Raw genomic sequence first — 21,807 nt, forward strand, 5'->3', positions numbered from 1 at the left:
GGAGCGGGGTGCATGGCAGCAGCCCGGGCATCTGTCAGTGTCCTCAACCCTCGCTAGCAGGAGGAGAGGCGGAGCAAAGCTGCCTTCTCTACCCGAGGGAACTGTGGATGCTCCCACACGAAGTCGTGATCTCCTTTGGGGACAGATCTTTGCCCCCCAAACTACTAAACAGCCTGCTTGGATAACAGCCCCACCACTGATTCACAAAATGTTTTGGTTATAGGATCCACAAATCAAAGCGTTTTAGAGATGCAGGATGTTTGGAAAGAGCATGGCATTTTCTGTCCTGTAGCTCCTCTCTACTGGGTAGTTTATAAACACTGGAAGTGAAGTCAGTCTTGTCTCGTGAGATGGAGGTAAAAAAAGGAGGTAACCACAGCTGTCATCCTGGGAACCATGTCTGGGAGAAAAAGACTCTGAATGTAAACAGTTAATGCTTTTCATAGAAATCGACCAGGCTGAGTTTGATACCATAAACTCTAAATAATATAGAAATATCTTTACACACAAACTGTAGTACTTTAAGACTTTGCACTCTTACACTGTTTTGCAACTCAAAATTCAACTTTGCAGGTGAATTGCAAGGGCATACTCTCACCCCAACTGCTAATCTGACCTGTAGGCGCCTGGGGCTCCTTTTGCTGAGATGTTAATAAGTTGAGGGCAGGCGGGACCCACCCACAGTTAATTCTTCGGGATCTGCAGTCAAACCCAAGGCCCCTGGGGGCAGCTGCGGGACTCTCAGACAGGATGGCCTTTGGGGAAAGAGGCCTGGGTCAGGTCTTAATTAAGAAAAAGAAGAGTTATCAGAGTGGGCCACAAATAAACAAGAAAGGGAAAGTGATGGGGGTCGGGGAACCGAAGTGTGGGCTTAAAGCTTGCTCTGCGCCCTCAGCCTCTCCGAGCCTGCGTTGCTGGGTGTAATTTTCAGCCTCTCTTTAATCTAGGGATGAAGGGAAGACCGGTCTAAGAGCAGCAAAGTGACCAGCTGCCTTTCTGCCTCCTCACGTCCCTAAATTTCCCAGCGGGGCACCTGGCACTTGAGCCTCTGTTCCTGTTAGTCTCTGTATGCTCCAGGCAGGTCACACTTAAGGAAGGTGCCATTGAAGAGAATGGCAAGTCCATTGCACCTTGTTTCCTGGGACATCGAAGTCGCTTACCTGCTGTGCCCTTTTGCTTAGCCCTTCCCTCTTCATCAAGTCTTCTATTTCCCAGAGGTTTGGCCAAGCGCTTGTTGCTCTGCCCTCCAGAGAGTGAGTTCTTCCTGATTTTACTGGGTTCTCCTTCTGCAATCTGATCCATAGCCTGAGCTTCCCTCCTTATCAAAACTATATATACACACACGTATAATTTAAAAAGTCAAATATGTCTACAAAGCTTATAACTAGGGATGGTACTCACTCACCCCTCACCAACTTCCACTTCTTTTTATTCTCTAGAGATGGAGTCCCGCTCTGTTGCCCAGGCTGCAGTGCAGTGAGGTAATCTCAGCTCACTGCAACCTCTGCCTCCTGGGTTCAAGCAATTCTCTTGCCTCAGCCTCCAAGTAACTGGGACTACAGGCATGTACCACCATGCCTGGCTAATTTTTGTCTTTTTAGTAGAGACAGGGTTTCACTATATTGGCTAGGCTGGTCTCGAACTCCTGACCTCAGGTGATCCGCTTCCTTGACCTCCCAGGGTGCTAGGATTACAGGTGTAAGCTACCACACCAGGCCTTTTTTTTTTTGTATTTTTAGTAGAGACGGGGTTTCATCATGTTGGCCATGCTGTTCTCGAACTCCGACTTCAAATGATCCGCCCGTCTTGGCCTCCCAAAGTGCTGGGATTACAGGCATGAGCTCCTGTGCCCGGCCAGTTTCTTAGAATTAAAATAATAATAATACTTTCCTTCCTTCTCTTCTGAAACACCCAGTCAACTGGAAGGAGACCCTCATGGTTTGAATCTCTAATTTTCTTACTGAAACCACCTTTGCAAAAATTAGAACAGCTGTGATAGTGAAAGAGCTCTGATCTGACTCTATCTTGCTTCTAACCTCCAAGTTGTCCTGGGTGTAGGCCAGACTAACTTTGAGAGGAGTTTATAAACTTTGAAACAAAGATGATTAGAGCCCTTTCCCCAAAATGAATCCCCATGTTGCCTGGGGATCAGATAGGACTAACAGATTAGCCATTAGACACAAGATTTGCAGCTTGATAACATCACTATTGTAGAACCTAAGATTGGCCTTTTGAAATGTCTTTTCAGGTTTTGGCATTTCCTTTTTCTTTTTTTGAGATGGAGTCTCTGTTGCCCAGGCTGGAATGCAGTGACATTATCTTAGCTCACTGCAACCTCTACTTCCTGGGTTCAAGCAATTCTCGTGCCTCAGCCTCCCAAGTAGCTGGGACCACAGGCATGCATCGCTGTGCTCGGCTAATTTTTGTATCTTTAGTAGAGACTGGGTTTCGCCATGTTGTCCACCAGGAAGTGGACTCAGCATGAGGACCATTTTCCACACCCCATGATTGAATCCCCAGCCAGTAAGCAGCACCCATTACCTAGCCACTCTGTCCCCCAAACTATCCTTAAAAAACCATAGCATTCGAATTTTCAGAGAGACTAATTTAAGTAATAAAATTCTATTCTCCTATTCAGCTGGCTCTGTGTCAATTAAACTTCCTCTATTGCAATTCCCCTGTCTTGATAAATTGGCTCTATCTGGGCAGCAGGCAAAATGAACCTGTTGGGTGGTTATGTTACCTTTTTTCTTATACTTTCTATTTCCTTTTTAAAACAACATTTCTACTTCCTGGGAAATTTCCTCATTTTTGTCTTCCAACCCATATGTTCAATTTTTATGTCTGTCATATTTCTAATTCCCCAGAAAGCCTTAAAAATATCTGAAATTTTCTTTTTATAACCTCCTGTTACTGTTTCTTGGATGAAAAGCTTCTCAATTCTTTGTGGATCTCAATTACAGCTTCTTTGAAGCATTTCTCTGCTCCCTGCACTGTTTGTTTCCTCTGATTTCCTCTTAGTTTGTGTGTGTGTGTGTGTGTGTGTGTGTGTGTGTGTGTGTTTGCTTTTGGTTTTTAATCACTTCCACATTAAAGGCTTTCTTCAAATGTCTAATGATCCTTGACTGATCACTCACTAAAAAGCTAACTGAAAGGTCTACATAGATTAAGTATACCCAGGAATAGTTCCTTCTTACTAAGGAGACAGAACAATGTCTCAGAATCTAGAACAATGCCTGACACACACTAACCTTTCCATACATATAGTATTTGCTGAGTAACTGAATGACATACACTCTTCAGGGTTCAGGTAGTTGTGAATATTAAAGCTCTCAGGTGATTCAAATATGCAGCTAGCATAGAGGACCTCTGCTGTAGGATTAGCCCGCTGGTGGTTTCATTGGAGTACTCCCACCTGTTAGTAGAAAATATTTGTTCTATGAGGAAACTGATTGGGTGAAGAGAAATCCCAAACACTGACGGGAATTGGCTGGCTGCAGTGTCCTGGGAGCCAGATGAGAAGGAGACTGGAAGTCTAACCATGTGGTATGATGACTTTGTCTTATTCTTCTGTTTTTTAGCCCCTGCCCTCAGCTACACCTGCTGTCTCTGAGTCTGGAGTTGCCATGACGCAGAAGAGCACACAAGTTGCAGAATTTCAGCCTTCACTTAGTATCTAGGGCTAAGGTGATTTAGGGTTCTTTCCCCATCAGTGCATGTTGCCCTCAATTTCAGAGGTGTTGGGGGCATAAATCCCAACCTGGCTTTCCACACTGCTGTGCTGTGCTAGGTTTTCGGTTTCCCTCATCTGCTAAGTCAGTTACCACTAGTTTGTCTGCATTCCAGCTTCCAAAATTGTGTTGCAATCATTGTTTCTCCTGTTCTCTTTATCTTTTCGAGTTTAGCAACCCTCCCTTCACCCTCACTCTTGTCGGACCTTTGTGTTTACTGGAAAATGAGTCTCCCTGCCTGATGCCCCCAACTTTGCCCCAGAACCCTCCTCTCGGTTCCTTCTCCTGTTGCAGGTGCCCACTCGGGGCCACATTGCAGATAGGCCACATTGAACTTTCATCTCAGCAGTAATCATTTAAAATGTCCCAGCCCCTGAAGAGAGTGGCTCTTGACATTCCTGTTGGCATGGTAGTGTCTTCTCCATCGGATCATTCGTTATGTTGCTGCTTTTGTGTGGAGTATTGGGCAGAAGGCATTTCTGAACATATTTGATGCTGTGGCTTATCAGGGTTCTGTCTATGAAGATAACTGTGCAGCACATTAACTTTGAAATATATTCACGTCTGTTTCCTCCTTTGGTCCTCACCAGCAGCCCCTTGGGTGGCGGTGTGGTCAGGTGGACTTGGAAGCATTGCAGTCTGAGATGATCAGCCTGTTCCGGTCACATATCTCCATTCCATACCCCAGAGACAAGCTGTAAGAAAGAGCTCACTATCAAAGCCTAAGGAGTGAAGGAAAGTCTGTCGTGGAGGTTCTAGGGAAGTTGTACTCACTACCAAGAAAAACGCAAAATAGATGGCTCTTCTGCTTCCTCCCTATGTTGCTGTGTAAACTGGTGTAGACATCTTGCCTCCAGCCTTAGGATAAAGCCACAGTGCAGGAGAGAGTAAGTAGCAGGTCCCAAAGAATCCCAGAGAATCGCAGCTCAGGGCCCCACCTTTCCTCTGCACTTCTGGCATGTGAGATGATTAATTTGCTCCCTGTTTAAGCCACTTTGAGTCAGGGTTTGATATCATTTGCTGCCAAAGTGATACAGGTGGAGATTTATTTATGTATCACTCATCTCCAAAAAGAGTTGCGGCAGACCGTGGGCTCACTCAGCTTTGAGCTGCCCAATGCTCCTTTGATTCTCATTCTGATTCCAAGTACAATTCCTTTCTACTCAGCCTATTTTCTAGGCAGATGAAAGTAATTTTATTCTCCCTTCCAACTTCAAAGGAAGGAATAACTTTTGAGACATTTGGGGAAAAGGGGGAGTTCTTTGCTTTGGAGATTGCCAGCTGATCCCAGGGAGCGAACATCCTGGGCTGTCCCTGAAGTGAGGACTGTTTTTAAATGACGCAGCACTGAAGACACCTCACGCTCCCGCCTGTGAAAAGCGAAGCGCTAGTTTCCTCCCTCCTGGGACGGGGAGGCTGAAAAGTCTGCCTGTGGACTTTGTGTCATTTCCTCCATCTTCCACCCTTTGTGCCTCCCAGACTTTGGGAAGTTTCAAAGATGAAACAAGCTCCAGAAATGCTTGGTGGTGTCAGGGAGACCAGAATGCAGGAGAAAGTACACTGTTTGTTCCTGTCTGTCTCAAGTGGCAATGATGTGCTCTCCCTATTTTTATGAATGGAATGCCTCCACAGCCCGTTCGCTACTATGTAACACGTATGCCTTACACCGTGTAGTTCATCATTACATCCTGAACACCCTACACCATCTGTTGGTATTCAAACATTATGATGAATGAATAACACAAGGATTGCTCATGTTAATACAGACTCATTAATTTTTTTTTTTTTTTTTTTTTTTTTGAGGCAGTCTTGCTCTGTTGCCCAGGCTGGAGTGCAGTGGCGTGATCTCAGTTCATTACAACATCTGCCCCCAGGGTTCCCAGGATTGTCCTGCCTCAGCCTCCCAAGTAGCTGGGACTACAGGCAAGCTCCACCACGCCCAGCTAATTTTCTGAATCTTTAGTAGAGATGGGGATTTTCCCATGTTGGCCAGCCTGTTCTCAAACTCTTGACCTCAGGTGAGCCACTGTGCTGGCCCAGACTCATTAATTTTAATGGCAGCATATTTTCCCATTGAGTTGAAGGACCATAATTTGTGCATCTATTTCCGCAGGACTGGACATTTAAGTAGTATGGGCTAGAATGGCTGCGACTGAGCCCATACTGAGAAATCTCATACATGTGGTCATTAATTGGGAGATGACCATGGGACCTTTTTTTTTAGACAACGTTTTACTTTGTTGCTCAGGCTGGATTGCAGTGATGTGATCTCGGCTCACTGCAACCTCCACCTTCTGGATTCGAGCAGTTCTCCTGCCTCAGCCTCCTGAGTAGCTGGGATTACAGGCGTGTGCCACTACACCCAGCTAATTTTTTTTTTTGTATTTTGGTAGAGACAGAATTTCACCATGTTGGCCAGGCTGGTCTCAAACTCCTGACCTCAAATGATCTGAGTGCCTCAGCCTCCCAAAGTGCTGGGATTACAGGCATGAGTCACTGCTCCTGGCCAATTTTTATTTTTTTATTTTTTGTACAGACAGAGTTTCACCATGTTGGTTAGGCTGGTCTCGACCTCCTGACCGAAAGTGATTCTGCCTGCCTCGGCCTCCCAAAGTGCTGGGTTTACAGGCATGAGCCACCATGCCCAGCCATGAGACCTTTTTTTGACTGTTCTATTCTCCATCCTCCTCATATGTTATTCTCTATCTTCCTAACCCCATAATCTTCAGAGAAGCCCTTATCATCCCAGTTCCAGATTCCCATTGCCAGCAGCTGAACTCAGCAACAAGACCAACCTGGCCAACATAGTGAAACCTAAACCTCTACTAAAAATACAAAAAAAATTAGTTGGGTGTGCTGGTGGGTGCCTGTAATCTCAGCTACTAGGGAGGCTGAGGCAGGAGAATCGCTTGAACCCTGGGGGTGGAGGTTGCAGTGAGCCGAGATCGCACCATTACACTCCAGCCTGGGCAACAAGAGCGAAACTCCATCTCAAAAAAAAAGTAGATGGCATTTTGGAAGTACTGATATTTTTGTAACTTTTTCCAGGGGTTCCTGTTAAGCGTCAGTTGGCAGGGAATCGCCGTTTGAAATGTGCATCCCTGAAATGCTGCCTGCCTAGCGTGGTTTTCCAGGTGGTTTCTCCTAACATGTCTCACTACACTTTTGAATCTAGAGATTATGTACCTGGCTCTTACATTTGTTAAGACTTTTGGCTGACCTCTGAGATGCTTGTTTTAATTGCCAACTGATAGAAAATCTAAGTGGAAAAATTCATGAGGGTGAAAACTTTGGAGCTGGTTTTATCTCTGGAAATTGGTGAGCTTGTGGGGATAGGAGATGAAGGAAAGCTGTTAGAGACAGTTTTGTCTGGTTAGTGGGCTGTTGTCTTAACAGTTTCACTTGTCAGTCCCCCTGTAAATAAATATGCCATTCCTTAAATAATGTAAGCATTCTGTGGAAGTTTACACGTGAAGAAATTTTCTGTTTTTGTAATTTATATCTGAGATACACTAGAAGAACCTGATGTTTCCATTTAGATTAATCCTGTGGTGAAGTCCTTTTGTAGAACAAATATATATATTTTTAAAAGTCAGACATATTTGTCCCAAATACATATCAGATATATATGCGTCTGTGTGTAACTTACAGTTGTGTGTTTATGTCATTCCTCCCCCTGCCCCCAATTCATTCTCAGTCTTCCTCCGTCCTAAGAGGATTGTGTCTGTGAACTGCAGCATCTGGACTCCCTTGCCTGCTGTTTCTGGTTGGATTCAGCCAATGGGAGGCACTGGCAGGGGATCAGAGGAGGAGGAAAGAGCATCTGGGTGTTTATCTCCCTCGTAGCCCCCTCACCTTGTAGGGGTTCTGACAATGGCTGATTTCTTCTAAGTGCTTGAGGCAACTCACTTTCCTAGCTCCAGTTCCTGCACAGTCTGATAATACTGCTTCCTGACCTTGCCCTTCAGACCTAGAGGTCCTGGCAGTTTCCCTGCTGTTGTTGCTGGCCCCGGGTGCTGCACTCTGCCTGTCTCTTGCTCTTTCTCTCAGGCTGGTGTGCAGTGGCGTGATCACGGCTCACTGCAGCCTCAACCTTTCAGGCCCAGTTGATCTCCCACCTGAACCTCCCAAGTAGTTAGGACCACAGGCGTGCACTACCTTACCCAGCTAATTTTTATTTTTATTTGTAGAGATGGGGTCTCCCTGTGTTGCCCAGGCTGGTCATGAACTCCCAGGCTCAAGCAATCCTCCTGCCTCAGACTCACAAAGTGCTGGGAGTACAGATCTGAGCCACCTGTGTGTGATGGCAACTTTTTTTTTTTTTTTACCAGGATGGCAACTCTTTGCTTTTGTTTCTTTGTTTTTTGTTTTTGTTTTTTTATTTATTTTTTGAGACAGGCTTTCAATGTCACCCAGGCTGGAGTGCAGTGGTGTAATCACAGCTCACTGCAACCTCCACCTCTCTGGCTCAAGCAATTTGCCCACCTCAGCCTCCCGAGCTGGGATTGCAGGCAGACGCCATCACACCTGGCTAATTTTTGTCTCTTTTGTGAAGAGTTTTGCCATGTTGTCCAGACTGGTCTCAAACTCCTGAACTGAAGCAATCAGCCTGGCTTGGCCTCTGAAATTGTTGGGATTACAGACATGAGCCACCACACCCAGCCTCAGGATGGCAACTCTTGAAGTAGAATAATAACATACGTGTCAGAGTGCATGTGTCTCTAGTATGTTTGCAGGTATCATATCTGTGACTGTTAATTTTTTTTTTTTTTTTTTTGAGATGGAGTCTCGCTCTGTCGCCAGGCTGGAGTGCAGCCTGTTAGTGAAATTCCTTTTTTTTTTTTTGAGATGGAGTCTTGCTCTGTCTCCAGGGTGGCGTGATCTTGGCTCACTGCAACCTCCATCTCCTGGGTTCAAACGATTGTCCTACCTCAGCCTTCCAAGTAGTTGGGATTACAGGTGCATGCCAGCACACCCAGCTAATTTTTGTATTTTTAGTAGAGACAGGGTTTCAGCATGTTGGCCAGGATGGTCTCGATCTCTTGAGTTCGCGATCCGCCTGTCTCGGCCTCCCAAAGTGCTGAGATTACAGGCTGGAGCCATCGCGCCCGGCCTGTTAGTGAATTTTCATAACTTTCATTTGTGTTCTTATCAGTGTCAGTTCATTCATGCGGTAAGCAATTACTGAGTGGCAGTTATAGGCATCACACTGTGCTAGCAATTAGCTGTCATGTTTTTCAGAGCCAAGGGTTCCTTAAAGGACTGAAATAATAGAATTTTCTAGCTAGAAGGGATCTCGGAGCATGTCTAATACAGCTTCATCCTTTGAAGGTGGAGCTCAGGCCAGGAGGTTCAGGGCTTTGTCTGCAGCACAGTTAGTAAATGCAGTGGATGGTACCGGACCTCCGTGCCTTGACTGCTTGGAGTTCTGTCCTCATTTTGCTCTGGTAACACCACCTGGTCATTTTCTGGCTGCTTTCTGGTGCAACTAACCTCCACCAGGTATCCTTTAAAAAGCTTCTCTGCTGCTCTTTATTGCTTCCCTCTGGCTGCAAATGCAAACCAGATAGTCATGCTCTGAACTCATTAGAAAAAAAAAAAAACACCTAATGGCATCCAGACAGCGGATTCCAACCTAGACTTCCACACAGCCCCGGTGTAGACAGCTGGGGGCTATTCAGACCAGCTTACCACACTGCTCTGGAGCATCTCACCACCTTTAAACTTCAGAGCAGCATTGTGTGGGGGTGTATGAGGTACTGGGGGTGGGGTCGGGTGAGTTAGTTATAAGTTGTGTGGTTTTTGGAGCCAGAGCCTCAGCCGTCATCTGCAGACGTGGTCTCCTTCAAGCCAGGCGAGGGCTTCTGGGAGGGCTTTGCTGCCACACGGGCATCGGTGCTGCTTCTGAAACGGTGGCCCTTCATGGGTTTATATTTAGTTCAAGGACCAGGGTATCAGGGGTCCCCTACAAAATCAAAAACTTTTGACGCCACTAAATTTACAGCTTCAAATTGGATTCAGATGGACAAGAAAAAGCCTTTCCTTAATGAAGAGACATGAAGCAAATTAGACTGAAAGCAAGCCTAGGTCTGTGTGTGATGAGTGAATCCCAGTGATTGAGTGTTCCACCCTCTACGTGTTACATTCTTCTATATATGTGTGTCAGCCAGAGTCCTAATATATCTCTACCAGCACCTATGAGACATAGGTTCAGAAAGATTAGGAAAAGGAAGGCAGCAGGGGTGGAGTAGGGTGGGGCCGAGTTGGGCAGGTGCAGCTGGTAACCACTGAGGGCCTGCTATTTGTCAGGCTTTGTGATGGGAATTTTAACTAAGGGAGTCCACAGCTAGATAGCTGAGGGTTATCATTTGGCAGATCTGGACTTGAGGCTCAGAAGGGCCTTGACATACTGTGAGTTGCATAGGTAATGTAAGGTGGTATGTCACTTGCTCACTTCTGCCTGACCCCACACACAAACTGTCTTATTGAAGGATACTGTTCTAAAGGCAGCTGTCAGCTAGGCGCAGTGGCTCATGCCTGTAATCCCAGCATTTTGGGAGGCTGAGGTGGGCGGATCATGAAGTCAGGAGATCCAAAGCAGCCTGGCCAACATGGTGAAACCCTGTCTCTACTAAAAATACAAAAATTAGTCAGGTGTGGTGGCATGCACCTCTAATCTCAGCTATTCAAGAGGCTGAGGCAGGAGAATCGCTTAGACCTGGGAGGTGGAGGTTGCAGTGAGCTGAAATCATGCCACCTGCACTCCAGCCTGGGTGACAGCAAGACTCTGTCTCACTCAAATGGATGAATGAATGCAGCTGTCCCATGTGTCTTTGGGAAAAGCTAGTTAGCATCCCTGCCTTGCTTTTCTCAACTATAAAGTGGGGATAAAGTTTGTCACTCACTCACAGGTTCGTGGTGAGGGTGGAGTGAGCAAGGGACTACGCATGTGCTTGTCACTATGCCAACCATGGATGCCCTTCATAAAACTTAACTCCTGGGCTCCTTGTGCTGGGTTTGCTGCTGCTGCTTTTTCTAATGGGTTTTGTCACTTTGGAGCCAATTGTTAACATCATTGAATTAGTTTGCTCATTCATAATATGAGGCTTGCATTAAAGATGAGGTTTTTTGTTTGTTTTTGAGACAGAGTCTTGCTCTGTCACCAGGCTGGAGTGCAGTGGCATGATGTCAGCTTACTGGAACCTCCGCCTCCCGGGTTCAAGTGGATTCTCCTGCCTCAGCCTCCAGAGTAGCTGGAATTACATGTGCGCGCCACCACTCCTGGCTAATTTTTTGTATTTTTAGTGCAGATGGGGTTTGCCATGTTGGCCAGGCTGGTCTTGAACTCCGGGCCTCTAGCGATCTGCCTGCTTTGGCCTCCCAGAGTGCTGAGACTACAGGTGTGAGCCAACTGCCCCCAAATAAAGGTCAGTTTTCGTAATGGAGAAAATCTCAAAGAGAAAGAGGAACTTTGTAACTATCAAAGTTCCAGGCATGCTCTGTCTGTATGTTCCTTCCAGACGTAATCCATTCACGGCTACTGGTGAGAGGCTGGACTTGGTCAGCGGGGCTGGAGGAACCTGTGCTGTCTGTAGCTAAATTCCAGCCACACTCCTCAGTCCTAGCTGCTTGGGCTTCCTCTCCTTCCTGACCCACTGTCCCTGTGACGTATGTTTGTCAGCACTGCACATTTTTTTCTGCCTCCCCCTCCCTTTGAAACAGAAATGCATTGGCTGCGATGAGCATCTTTATAGCTTAGAATATTGTCCATTGTCCTTTCCACTTCAGTTATTGAAATAGGTAATGACAGGGACTCCCTGGAATCTCCCAAGGTATTTATGCCTTTCTTCAGGATGTTCCGTCTCTTACAGCCCTCTCTGGCTCTCACTGCTGTTGGCAGTGCTTTCTAGCAGTGCTGCGGCTGAGCTCAGAATCTTAATTCCTGCTGTTGGCTCGGGCATCTGAGGGCAGAGAGAGGGTGGGTCTTACCCCCTGCAGAAGGTGGTGATGGTGTCTGGGAGGATTTGTGTCCTCACAGCTGCCCAGGAGCCTCTGACAGATACTCTCCCACCACCCTTAAAGGCATCATACCACAAGTATCCAAATTATTATTATTATATTTATTTATTTTTTTGAGACAGAGTTTCACTCTTGTTGCCCAGGCTGGAATGCAATGGTGCGATCTCGGCTCACTGCAACATCCGCCTCCCCAGTTCAAGCGATTATCCTGCCTCAGCGTCTCGAGTAGCTGGGATTACAGGCGTGCGCCACCATGCCTGGCTAATTTTGTGTTTTCAGTAGAGACAGGGTTTCTCCATGTTGGTCAGGTTGGTCTTGAACTCCCAACCTCAGGTGATACACCCGCCTCAGCCTCCCAAAGTGCTGGGATTACAGGAGTGAGTCACCACACCCGGCTGCAAATTATTTTTTAAAAAAGAAGAAAGACAGAAAGCCGTTGACCCTGCCAGCTGACCTCATGTTGGCCACACTGTCCTGTGGGAGACGCACATGTTTCTGTGTTCTTGGGACCCACATTTTGAATTCCTCTGGAGTCCCCAACTCTAGCTTGGGGAATTCTACTTAGGACTTAGTACCATATTGCCCTCACCACCTGCTGCGAGAAAAGAACATTTGAGAGAAAATGTGGAAAATAAGTTATACAGCTTAACACATAGGCCCAAATATAAGGTGAGATTCTGCCCCCAGGCCCCCCAAAAAGTGATCAGAAATGAGAGAGTTGCCTTATATTTAAGTCTCTATAAATTCTCTCTCACTGTGGGAGGGTCTTGCAATTATTTTATTTTGAACAAAGTAGTATTTAGAGAACACACATTACTTCGAAATGACCTTAGTCAGTGCTGGTTTTGGATGTTTTAGAGGTCAGCTAAGGAAATCATATTTTTAAAAAGGAGGAGGGTGGTTAAAAAAAATCTAGTAATATTCCAGAGCATCTGATCTCACAGTAACAAGAGTCAGGTTTCTTTGTAAACAAGGCTTTTAAAGATCATTTAAAAATGGAACAAGTTGGCCAGGCACAGTGGCTCATGCCTGTAATCCCAGCACTTTGAGAGGCCAAGGCGGGCGGATCACCTGAGGTCAGGAGTTTGAGACCAGCCTGGCCAACATGGTGAAACCCCGTGTCTACTAAAAGTACAAAAATTAGCTGGGCATGGTGGCGGGTGCCTGTAATCCCAGTGACTCGGGAGGCTGAGGCAGGAGAATTGCTTGAACCCAGGAGGTAGAGTTTTCGATGAGTGGAGATCGCACCACTGCACTCCAGTCAGGGCAACAAAGTGAGACTCTTAAAAAAAAAAACAAAAAAAAAAAAACAAGTTAAGAACTTTATTCAAATAACTTAGGTTGAAGTGAAGCAGATATGTTTTGGAAAACTCACAAAATGTAGCTGTAATCACAGGAACTGGTGTGAAAATGCCATTGCCGCTGTAGACTTTAAATAAATGTTTTCCTAAAGTGTGAGTGAGAGCTGGGGGGAAACCAGAAAGCTTTCTACTTTAGCATGAATTTAATGTTTATATATTCATGTATATAATATACACATGTGTATATGTGTTACTCTATTAATGCCTTAAGGTATCTTAAGTGTATCATATTTTAATACTTTAAATGGGATATTTACATCTAATAATACAGATTTTTTTTGTTTTGTTTTGAGAGGAAGTCTTGTTCTGTCTCCCAGGCTGGAGTGCAGTGGTGTGATCTTGGCTCACTGCCACATCCGCCTCTTGGGTTCAAGTGATTCTCCTGCCTCAGCCTCCCAAGTAGCTGAGATTACAGGCATGCGCCACCACACTTGGCTAATTTGTGTGTGTGTGTGTGTGTGTGTGTGTGTGTGTTTTAGTAAAGACAGGGTTTCACTATGTTGGTCAGGCTGGTTTTGAACTCCTGACCTCAAAGGATTCACCTGCCTTGGCCTCTCAAAGTGCTGGGATTATAGGTGTGAGCCACTGCGCCTGGCCCAGATTCTTTCATTTACAGTTATCTAATCAAATTGCCCCCAAAACATATGCAGCTATCATCTAATTGGGATAGTAGAGGATCCACCTATATTTGGAATATCCTTATGATCTAATGGAGAAGTCTTTCATTCACCCCAATTATATAGAAAGTGCATGTCAAGAAGTGTGTTATAATAATATATATTGTTACCATCTCGAATCATTGCTTCTATACCTTCATTCTTGTTTCTTGCTTGAGCTTTCTTTTTTTGAGACAGTTTTGCTCTGTCACCCAGACTGGAGTGCAGTGACACTATCTCAGCTCACTGCAACCTCCGCCTCCTGGATTCAAGCGATTCTCCTGCCTTAGCTTCCTGAGTAGCTGGGATTACAGACGTGTGCCACTATGCCCGGCTAATATTCATATTTTTAGTAGAGACTGTGTTTCGCCATGTTGGCCAGGCTGGTCTCGAACTCCTGACCTCATGTGATCTGCCCACCTCAGCCTCCCAGAGTGCTGGAATTACAGGTGTGAGCCACTGTGCCTTGTGCTTACTTGAGTTGTCTTGGTTTACAAGAGTCAAACTAAAATGAACGTAAGTATAGAATTTTTTTTTTTTTTTTTTTTTTGAGACAGTCTCGTCACCGAGGCTGGAGTGCAGTGTGTGTGAACGCAGCTCACAGCAGCCTTTACCTCTTGGGGTCAAGTCATCAGCCCTCCTTAGCTTCCCAAAGTGTTGGGATTACAGGCGTGAGCCACCATGCCTGGCTAAAAAAGCAGAATATTAAAATGACTCAAATATGTTTTCTTTGAAATCAAGGGATCTATACGGGGAAAGGGGTACCAACTTATCTTTGGGGATCACTTCATATCAGGGCATGTGCGGTATTTGGAGTTGTGTTGAGCAGATTAGAGTGGTGTGTGTGTGTGTAACCAGCCCACCTGAGGCTGCTGACAGCTTGTGGGCAAAGCAGAGCCCAGCCATAAGAGGTGGGAGGGCAGTCCATCTCAGGGCCGGCCAGCTGGAGGTTTTGGTAAAACAAACATGGAGAATTTCCCTGGGGAAGAATCTTGGGTACAGGAAGGACAGAGGTCACTTGTGTAGCTCTTCTTCATCCCCGTCCTTGGGAATGTGGACACATGTCCTCTAGAATGCATCTTGCCGACAGGTAAGACAGGGAGATTGCCACTAGGAAACACGCATCCAACAAGAAGCCTGCCTGGCTGAAGAAGTGTATCTTTTCATGAGATACACATTCCTTGAAGACAAACACAATATATGTTTAAACCCACTGTGTCTACTATGTTAACTGGCCTGTCATTGCCCCTTCCTCCCCCAAGGCAGCCTTTTCTGCCTTTTCAGTGTGACAGACATTGTATTTATTGTAGCCATGTAGTTGTTGAGAAACCATGGCTGCCTCCAAACTTGAAACACTGGCTTATTAGTCAGGGTTCTACAGAGAAACAGAACTGAGAGGATATATGTGCACACACATAGATACATATATCTACATACATGTGTGTATGTCACGAGTGTGTGGGTACAGTCATGCACTGAATAATGACATTTCAGTCACCGATGGACTGCATATACGATGGTGGTTCCATATGATTATAATGGAACATATACAGAAACCTGCTAATGGCACTTGATATTGGCATCGCAGGACAAGTAGGGGAAATGATTGCTCGTAAGGTGCTGGGACGTTTGGTTTTCCGTATGAAAAAATATATAAATAATATATATACTGCCATCTAGCTTCGTGTAAGTACACTGCATGATTTTTACACAATGACAAAATTACCTAACAACACTTTTTTCAGAACATATCCCTATCATTAAGCAATGCATGACTAAGTATGTATATATGTGTGTACATATAAATTTATATGTATATAGAGAGATCCTGAGAGCGATTGAAATTTATTTTAAGAAATTTGCGGCCAGGTGCAGTGGCTCATGCTTGTAATCCCAACACTTTGGAAGGCCGAGGCGGGTGGATCATGAGGTCAGATCGAGACCATCTTGGCCAACGTGGTGAAACTCCATCTCTACTAAAAATATAAAAAATTAGGCCGGGCGCGGTGGCTCACGCCTGTAATCCTAGCACTTTGGGATGCCGAGGTGGGTGGATCACCTGAGGTCTGGAGTTCAAGACCAGCCTGGTCATCATGGTGAAACCCAATCTTTAAAAAAAAAAAAAAAAAAAATTAGCTGGGTGTGGTGGTATGCGCCTGTAGTCCTAGCTACTCGGGAGGCTGAGGCAAGATCACTCCACTGCACTCCAGCCTGGGCAACAGAGTGAGACTCCATCTGAAAAAAAAAAAAAAAAAAGAAATTTGCTCACATATCCCAGCACTTTGGGAGACTGAGGCAGGAGGATTGCTTAAGCCCAGGAGTTTGAGACCAGCCTGGGCAACATAATGAGACTCCCATCTCTACAAAAAATTTAAAAATTAGCTGGACACGGTAGCATGTGCCTATAGTCCCAGCTACTCTGGTGGCTGAGGTAAGAGTATTACCTGAGCCCAGGAGGTGAAGGCTGCAGTGAGTCATGATAGTTGGAAACCAGCCTGACCAACATGGAGAAACCCTGTCTCTACTAAAAATACAAAAATTAGCTGGGCGTGATGGCACATGCTTGTAATTCCAGCTACTCAGGAGGCTTTTTTTTTTTTTTTTTTTTTTTTTTTTGAGACGAGATTTCGCTCTTGTTGCCCATGTTGGAGTGCAATGGTGCCATCTCCGCTCACTGCAGCCTCCACCTCCTGGGTCAAGCCTTCTCCTGGCTCAGCCTCAAACTCCTGACCTCAGGTGATCCGCCCACCTTGGCCTCCCAAAGTGCTGGAAATACAGGCGTGAGCCACCATGCCCAGCCTTTTAGTCTGTTTAAACAATAATAATAATAAAAATTATAACAAAAGTCCCTTTTACCCCTGGGAAGCCCCAGCTCTATTCCATTCTAGTTTAGTGCATAGCCTTCCAGTCTATGTTTTGATGTTTAAATACTATGTATCGTTATAGATGCGTTTTTATGTGTGTTCTAGTTGACATAAATAGTATTAATATATTGCATCTTGCCTTTTGTACTCTACATTTTTTCTTTTTGAAATCTGGCCATGTTAATGGAGTCATTCATTTTAACTGCCTTTTCTGTTTTAAGAAAATTCTCTATATCCTCTGTATTTTTTTTCCAGTAATATTTCATATTTAGGGTTTTTTTGGCTTTCACGTGGAAAATATATAATAAGATCTTCATTTGGAAGGGAAAAACAAACTTCAGATGAATTAAAAGTATATTTCAAGGCCAGGCATAGTGGCTCATGCATGTAATCCCAGCACTTTGGGAGGCCGAGGCAGGCTGATCACTTGAGGCCAGAATTTCAAGATAGCCTGGCCAACATGGCGAAACCCTGTCTCTACTAAAAATACAAACAACAAATTAGTCAGGTGGGGTCGATCACGCCTGTAATCCTGGCTATTCGGGAGACTGAGGTGGGAGAATTGCTTGAACCCGGGAGGCAGAGGTTGCGGTGATCTGAGATCGCACCACTGCACCTCAGCCTGGGCAACAGAGTAAGACTCTATCTCAAAATAAGTAAATAAATACATGCATACATACACAAACACACACACCACACACACATACACCCTAAATGGATTAAAAATCCAGTGCAGTGATTAACATGGTCTTGATCTCACATGTATAGTCCCTAAAAATATATAGGTCAGTGTTATGGTTCTTTATTCCCTTCTGATAATTTGTCTGTTCCTGCATCAATATTATGTTGTCTTAATTACTACAGTTACCTAATGTGTTATAATATTGGATAGAATGAGTCCATCCTTTTCATACTCCTGTTTCACAATTGTCTTAGATATTCTTAGTTCTTCCCATATAAACATTAAAATATTTTTCAAGTTTCCTAAAAATTCTTATTGGAATTTCACTGAAGTTATTGATTACTTTGGAAATATTGACATCTTTAAAATATTGTCTTCCCCTCTCCGTAAATAAGGTCTATCACCTCATTAATCCAAATCTTCATTTATATCCTTCAGTAAAGTTTTATGATTTCTTACCAAAGTTTCTTTTAGACTTGTGCCTATGTACTCTCTAGTTTTGGTTACTACGCCAGTCAGTGTTTTTTCTTAGTATTGCATTCTCTGTTTGGTTATTGCTAGTTTAAAGGAATACTATTGATCTTTGAATTTGTTTTGTTTTGTTTCGTTTTCTGAGACAGTCTCACTCTGTTGCCCAGACTGGAGTGCAGTGGTGTGATTTCAGCTCACTGCAGCCTCTGCCTCCCAACTTCAGCCTCTCCTTTCTCAGTCTCCCAAGTACCTGATGTTACAGGTGTGTGCCATCACGCCTGGCTAATTTTTGTGTTTTTAGTAGAGATGGGATTTCACCAGATTGGTCAGGCTGGTCTCGAACTCCTGACCTTAAGTGATCCACCTTCCTCAGGCTCCCAAAGTGCTGGGATTACAGGTGTGAGCCACTGTGCCCAGCCTGAATTTGGATTTTTGTTTCCAGCAATCTTGCAACATCCTCCTATTAATTCTAATTGTTTGGAGGTTGGTCTTGATAATTAAATATAATCAAGTGTCTGCAGGTCTTCAATACTATTTTGAATTATAAACTCTGTAATTATTCTGCCATCCACAATTACATAAATTTCCCTGAGCATAATGTAACACAGGGCATTGACTCTGGAGCCGGGCTGTGTGCCAAGGGACATAAAGATGAAAGCGGTGGAGCCCCACTTCTGGGCGGTGACCAGGTATGGCCTCAAATTCACTCCTTAAAAAATTTTAGTGTTGGCAGCATGCCACTACACTCCAGACTGGTGACAGAGGAAGACTCCATCTCAAAAAAAAAAAAAAAAAAAAAAAAAATTCAGTGTTGACCAGGTGAGGTGGCTCATGCCTGTAATCCCAGCACTTTGGGAGGCCGAGGTGGGTGGATCACAAGGTCAGGAGGTCAAGACCATCCTGGCCAACATGGTAAAACCCCGTCTCAACTAAAAATATAAAAATTAGATGAGTGTGGTGGCACGTGCCTGTAGTTCCAGCCACTCAGGAGGCTGAGGCAGGAGAATCACTTGAACCTGGGAGGCAGAGGTTGCAGTGAGCCAAGATCACACCACTACACTCCAACTTGGGGACAGAGGGAAAATATGTCTCAAAAAAACAAAACGAAACTCTGTCTATGCAGCTTTTCAGACCACTGGGTTCTGAAACGGCCCGGGTTCCAGCATTTTCTCATTTGCATGACCTTGGAAACTATCTGCCTCAGATTTATCTGTAAAGTGGGAATATTAGTAATACCTACTCACAGGAGATGGTGAGGATTCAATGAATTATTGCATGTATCTGGTCTAGTTTAAGCTTCTGATAAATGTCGATTGTTACTCTTAATAGCATTACTGCATTTTAAAATTTCAACTGTCTTAAAACTTCTCAATAGCATAGGATTATTAACAGTTTAGATTTATTAGTGCTTTATCAGAAAATCAATTTTTTTTTTTTGAGATGAGTTTGGCTGGGCGCGGTGGCTCACAGAACTTTGGGAGGCCAAGGCAGGTCAATCACCTGAGGTCAGGGGTTCGAAACCAGCCTGACCAACAAGGTGAAACCCTGTCTCTTTAAAAATAAATAAATGAATAAATAAGAGATGAGTTCTCACTCTGTCACCCAGGCTGGAGTGCAACGGTGCAGTCTCAGCTCACTGCAACCTTGGTCTTCCTGGCTCAAGCGATTCTCCCACTTCAGCCTCCGGACTAGCTGGGACCACAGGCGCATACCACCACACCGAGCTAATTTTTTATTTTCTTTGGAATTTTGGTAGAGATGGGGTCTCGCTATGGTGCCGCGGCTGGTTGTGAGTTCCTGAGCTCATCATCTGCCTGCCCCGGCCTCCCAAAGTGCTGGGGTTACAGGGATGAGCCACCACGCCCAACCCAGAAAGTCAATCTTTTCTCTTTTATGATTTGTTTTAAAATGCTGTGCTTTGTTGTCATCATATCACTTCCAGTAAGATCACACCTGGTATCCCTAATGCAGGTCAACAGGAAAATTGCTTCAATTTGCTTGAGAAACTTTGCTGAAAGATCTCTTGATTGATTGATTGAGATGGAGTTTTGCTCTTTTTGCCCAGGCTGGAGTGCAATGGCACTATCTCAGCTCACTGTAACCTCTGCCTCCTGGGTTCAAGCGATTCTCCTGCCTCACCCTCCGAAGTAGCTGGGATTACAGACTCACACCACTGTACCCAGCTAATTTTGTATTTTTAGTAGAGACGGGGTTTCACCATGTAGGCCAGGCTGGTCTTGACCTCAGGTGATCCACCTGCCTTGGCCTCCCAAAGTCCTAGGATTACAGGTGCGAGCCACCACGCCCAGATTATTTTTGCTTATGAAGATACCTTACAACTCTGTATTAATTAGCTCTAGTCCTAGTATTTTAATAGTGATAAATCAGAGTGCAGAGTTTTCAAGTGATTTGCATTTTATTTTTTGAGACAGGGAGAAAAATACCCTGATGGTAATTGATTAGCTCAACAAGCACCCTAGCACCTCACATGCTCAGATTGCTTGTGATTGGTGGTAACTGAAATGTGTGGCAGACAGCAGAGCAAGCCTGGGAGCGCTGCCCTGGCCCACTTCATTCACTGAAGATGCTCTCTGGTCCATGCCTTCCCCAGGGGCTTTTTTCTTGTTCCCAGACAACTGGCTCCATCCCTTCCCAGTGCCTCCATCAACCAGCCTGTTTTACTAGAATGTGTCTTTAAAAGCACTATTCTCTTTTTCTCAACTTCAGAAGAACATAGACGATCCCGAGACCCTGAATGGCATAGCTTGCTGTGAAGTTCTGGGCCTCTTGCTTAGAGGGACCACAAATGAAGGATGCTTGGAGAAGAGCTTGGACACGTGCAGGTCCTTTTCTTTGGTGGTCAAATGACCTTGGCTCATTTTGGAATTTGTTAGAAAATGGCTAACCCAGTGTTTAAATATCTGTTACTATCCACCCTTCCTCCATTAGCCAACCAACTGTATAGACACAGCAGTGTCCAACAATGTAGGTGGATCAGCAGTTGGACCAGGACATTGATACCATCATTCACTGGGGGCGACCACCCGTTTATATTCTAATTCCTGTCAGCGGCAGAATGCTCAAATGGATGTTAAGAATTGACATTCTCCTCAAGTATAACCTATTTTTTTTTAGAGAATAAAGGCTAAGATTGAGAGTAACTCTAAGTTATTCCGATAGCTGTTTCCTGAGTCTCCTCTTAGCAGGATTTGGAGAGTATCTAGCATTTTTATGAATGGTCAAATCAGTTTCAGCAAGAGGCAAACTCAGTTTGTCAGCTGGTTGGTTTTTCGTGCCTACATTTCAACTGCCTTGTCCTTCCTTTTTCTTTCTTGTGCAGCAACCTTCAGAGATTTATAAGAATTGGATAATTTTTTCCCTTCCAAGGCAGATTTTAAAATGTTTTCTTCTTAGCCTTTCTCATTATCTTCAGGATCTTGGTTAGAGAAAAAAATGTTTTTTTTCTGTAATTGAGAAAAAAGTGCCTTCAGTGACCACACTGGTCTGTGATTTAATCACTAGATCTGATTTGGGCTCTGCTAGACTACATACATTTTTCTCAGCAATACCTACCTTTAAAAGACCAGAGCAATGATGGACATTTTGGTTTATGCTTTATATAGAAATCCAATTAAGATTTTTCAAATTTGGCTAATTTGAAGACATAGATTCCTAAATTATTATTCAAATCTTTGAGGACATATCAAGATTCCATGCCATGGGGATTGTCCATGTCCCAATATTCTGCTGTGTGTAGTGCATTTTATCACTGCTTCAATAGCCATCTCTATGAATGGATAGAAGAAAGCATGTTCAAAATTCTATGAACAGAATGTTTTCTTTTTCTTGCTTTTCCAGAGTTGGCTATAGCTTTTATCTTCATTTGCAGAGATCAAACTCTGATCTGCAGGAACCCTATTTTGATTGGCTGTCAGGCATTCATAGCTCTGTAACTAAATACCAATGTATGAAATGGTTATTGTTCCCTGGAGTGGTGGGCCTGGGCCAGAACACATTCTTTGT

At 44.5% G+C, this 21,807-nt stretch overlaps 1 protein-coding gene across 2 annotated transcripts in view; it reads left to right on the forward strand.

The window, feature by feature from the left end:
* Positions 1 to 21,807, forward strand: part of PDZD2 (PDZ domain containing 2) — a 398,209-nt gene that overhangs the window by 151,143 nt on the left and 225,259 nt on the right. The gene's annotated exons all lie outside the window — the stretch shown is intronic.

Source organism: Aotus nancymaae, unplaced genomic scaffold (genome assembly GCF_030222135.1).
Source record: "Aotus nancymaae isolate 86718 unplaced genomic scaffold, 86718_ANA_hifiasm-v0.15.2.pri h1tg000014l, whole genome shotgun sequence".
Lineage (NCBI taxonomy): Eukaryota > Metazoa > Chordata > Mammalia > Primates > Aotidae > Aotus > Aotus nancymaae.